Here is a 4,390-nt window from a genome sequence, read left to right on the forward strand (position 1 = left end):
AAGGTGTGCGTGAGGCGCTGCAGTAACAGGGAACCGGACAACCAAAAAAGCCAAATCTTGAATCATAGGTGGATATCCAATTGCTCAGAGTAGGTAAGGCGATTATTGTATGGCTTTGCTCGGGATGAAAAATCTTAGCCGTAAATATCATCAAGTCAAAAACTAGTAGATAGTGGTAGTGAAGGTGGAATTTCCGCATTTCTGTGGTCTTATTAGTAAATCGAAACTTTTCGTTTTCTCCATCAATCTAGAGGTGTTGTAGACAATCCTTAAGGTTTTCTTGTAAGGTAATGGTAAGTACAAGGTTATGACCTCAGCAAATTTGTGATGGAAAGTGCAAGAAATGTGGTAATGTATATAATACAAATTATATAGTTGTATAATAAATGTATAATAAAACTTTGTCTTCTCTGTTCCCGTTCATTGATTCAAATGCAGGCAAGTTTTCTCTCTAACGAGGTGGGATAAGCTACGTGCACTCGTGTTGTAAATGTGGTGATTTTCCCTTCATTACCACAATGGTGTGCTGAACTGAAGATGTAGAATTCCGTAGACGAAAGTAAGATAGGAAATCAATCTACATCAAAAATTGAAAGTGCCGCTTTGTGTGTGTGTGTGTGTGTTTGTGCATGTGTGTGTGTGTGTGTGTGTGTGTGTGTGTGTGTGTGTGTGTGTGTGTGTGTGTCTGTGTGTGTGTGTTTGTGTGTGTGTGTGTGTGTGAATACTACTTTAATCATTATCAGGTGAGTCTTTTGAGGAAGGATTTGTACACTCGTGTTGCCCCGTCTTTTATCCTTGTAAGTGTAAATACGTTTTCACTCCTGTGTGCACTCACACGCACACACACACACACACACACACACACACACACACACACACACACACACACACACACACACATAGCCTATAATATTATCTAGTATTTTCTTCAGATGGATATCTTACACCTTAATTATAAAAGCCAAAGAAAAATTTTTAAAAACATATACATATATTTCCACACGTGTAGATATATGTTAAGTATTGAAATGTGGCGGAAAAATTCCTTATATATTAACAAACGTGATTGAGGACGTAAAGAATCTGGTACAAACACAATGGTTATTGTGATAAATGATTTGTTTATGATATATATGTATTGTGTTGCATTATAATGGTTGTTTAGAACTAAGGTCTTTAAACCTGAATCAGTGAAATACTATCAGAAATAGATAACCTGTTAAAAATAAACATTTATATCGATCAACCACAGAATATATTTTCCTCTGGGTCTGTAAAAGAAAATACAGTACAGGGAGCTAGTTTGAGTAAGAGTATTTCATATTTTAACAAAATATTTACCTCTAATAGCGTCCCTTATCTTTCGTCATCATTTCTTATGTTTACTATCAAGAAATGTCTTATCTAACATAAAAATTCTGTCTAGGTATTTGATTAATGTTGTCCAAGGATGAGCTACATGCCACACGTGGTCAGGTCACAGTGGTGGTGGTCAGGTCAGTGGGCGGTGTGTGTGTGTGTAGCCCCTGGGTTCATGTTGGCCACAGCCACCCACCGGCCAGCCGGGCGGTAGTTTATAACTAAGACTGGTAGTTTCACATGCCACTTGGAGTGTCCCTCACTACAGAACTTGAGCAGCTCTTATCCTGAGGTGGAACAGTTGATCCTCTCCACCAGGCTGGTACACTTGGTCTGCACCAGGTGGCTCCCTCCTGGTCATCCTGAGTGGTTGGTTGCTGTGTTGGATTTAATAACCATTGACTTGTGAAGGTCATTAGGCCAACCATCATTTTATCATCTGATAAAACACGAAGCAACGTCAAATATTAAGTGATCCACCTAAACTATTGAGAATGATGAAGTCTGATACTGTTACGTAGGTCATCCAATCTTGCCACTCACATGTTACGGTAATCACGACTACATACATATTGTTGTTACGACTGATATTACTGTATGTACTGTAGTAAAGTACTGTGGTTATGTGGACACCAGACGAGACCATCATTATGATGTGTCATCAGCATGTATCTATAATGCTTCTATAACCAGCATGATCAAGAAGGTTATAACAACATTATCCTTGTGTCACCAACATGTATCTATAATGCTTCTATAACCAGCATGATGAAGAAGGTTATAACAACATTATCCTTGTGACACCAACATGTATCTATAATACTTCTATAACCAGCATGATCAAGAAGGTTATAACAACATTATCCTTGTGTCACCAACATGTATCTATAATGCTTCTATAACCAGCATGATCAAGAAGGTTATAACAACATTATCCTTGTGACACCAACATGTATCTATAATACTTCTATAACCAGCATGATCAAGAAGGTTATAACAACATTATCCTTGTGTCACCAACATGTATCTATAATACTTCTATAACCAGCATGATCAAGAAGGTTATAACAACATTATCCTTGTGTCACCAACATGTATCTATAATGCTTCTATAACCAGCATGATCAAGAGGTTATAACAACATTATCCTTGTAGTTGTTGGATCAGTGTAGAGCAGAGCAATACCTGGTGAACATTACATCCTGGTGGCCGCCATAAATACCACCAGTGTTTATAAGCTCACACATCACCAGGGGTTAAGATATGGTGTTATCCCTCACTGCTCTATATAGCACCAGCCACGGTGGGCCTCCAGGTTATGCCTCACTCCTACTCTTCTATATCTCTAACTTCCTTGTGATCATCTCACTTTGAATAACTAGATCTTCACATAACAGTTGTTTGTTGTTGTTGTTGTTGTTGTTGTTGTTGTTGTTGTTGTTACATGTTGTAGGTTTATGTTCTGCCACTGGACGACTCGTTCTCTGATCTTACCCGACAAATAATTTGTATTTTCGAGATTCGTCAGGTGTTTATCATACGGAGTCTGTAACACGTAAGTCTGTCTATCGTTCACTATACTGGATAGTAACCGGTAAAGGTTATTAAAGATATCTACACCAGAAACTGTGCCACACAACAAAACATACAAATCACGATATTTGCAACATGATAACATTTTTGACTTAATGACCTTCAGCAGTTAAGGTCATCAAGCCGCACCATACATACGTCAGACAGTAACATCAGTTGTATAACAGGATGTATATATGTTGTTGGATTTAAGGGCTATCAGCTTGTGGTCATGAAGCCAGAATGTGAATCATAAGTTAACATAAAATGATCGTCCAGGTCCAGCAGGTAGCTGCATATAAAACTATGAATGTCTGTCTTGATTACTGACGACGTAGAGGGAAGGGTTTGGCAGGAAGGGGCGTGTGGTGGAGTTTGCTGGAGGGTTCTCGGGAGTGTTGTGAAGAAGAGATAGAAAAACAGACTGAAAGGAGGAGGGTAACAAGTCCTTGGGCTCAACCCAGGTGCTACATTGTCACTCAAGCAAGACATCTAAAATAATCGCCAGGTTGGTTGGTTATTTGGGCTTGTGGCTCATCAACTGCCAGGTTAAGGTCATACACACGCTCACTAAATATTTGGCCCATGTAAGTAAGGTTTTCATCCCTATTGATTGCAAGGGTCATACCTGCGGTAAAGGTCATGTTATAACCATCAATCGAATCATCTTGAACAGTTTTCCCAGGGGTTCAAGATGATTCTGAGACCGTACACGCTCTCACCCTGTTCGTACGACGAATGGTGGAGTCAAACGAGCAGCGACCTATGAAAGGTCATTAGGTCACTAATCCTTTATATGTTTCACTTTAAAGTCACCTAACAATCCTTTCAACATATTATTGTCTAAATAGTTGGGACAGTGAAATATAGGAAGATGTACGTTCAAGGAAGACATATGCAATGACAGAGTTACGTGCAGCGACGACAAGTAGGCCAGACAAACCTGAGAAATGGTTGTTGTTGATGGTGTGAACAGTAGTATTATTATTACCACACATCACCAGCACACCTTTGATGGCGCTCCTACACCTTCGTTGCTGCTGCACTCTACACAGGAGCAGGGGAAGGTAGACATCTTTAAGCAAGAACATTTCCGACGAGACTGTACTATTTCTCTCCGTCCTTTGAGGATGACACAGCCTTGCTAAGGATGACTTGTCACTGGTGGTGACACAGCTGACGGATGGAGTCCTGTTACACCTTGTGAATAATATCTCATGACCAAAACAGTAGACTGCCCAGGTTGACAAGCGTATTGTGCACTTCAACTGACTAATGATATGATAAAGAAAATTACAAACATAAATATCTATTGTAAGGATCAAATCAATGATGAAACAAATATAGTTTGAATGATTAATGAAACAGAGTGTGGGAAGTGACACAGCTTTGTGATGCTTGGTCACTTACAAATGATTAATACGAAAGCGTTAGGTATCGACCCACAGGAGAACGTGTT

The sequence above is a fragment of the Panulirus ornatus genome, chromosome 42 (assembly GCF_036320965.1).
Source record: "Panulirus ornatus isolate Po-2019 chromosome 42, ASM3632096v1, whole genome shotgun sequence".
Taxonomy (NCBI): domain Eukaryota; kingdom Metazoa; phylum Arthropoda; class Malacostraca; order Decapoda; family Palinuridae; genus Panulirus; species Panulirus ornatus.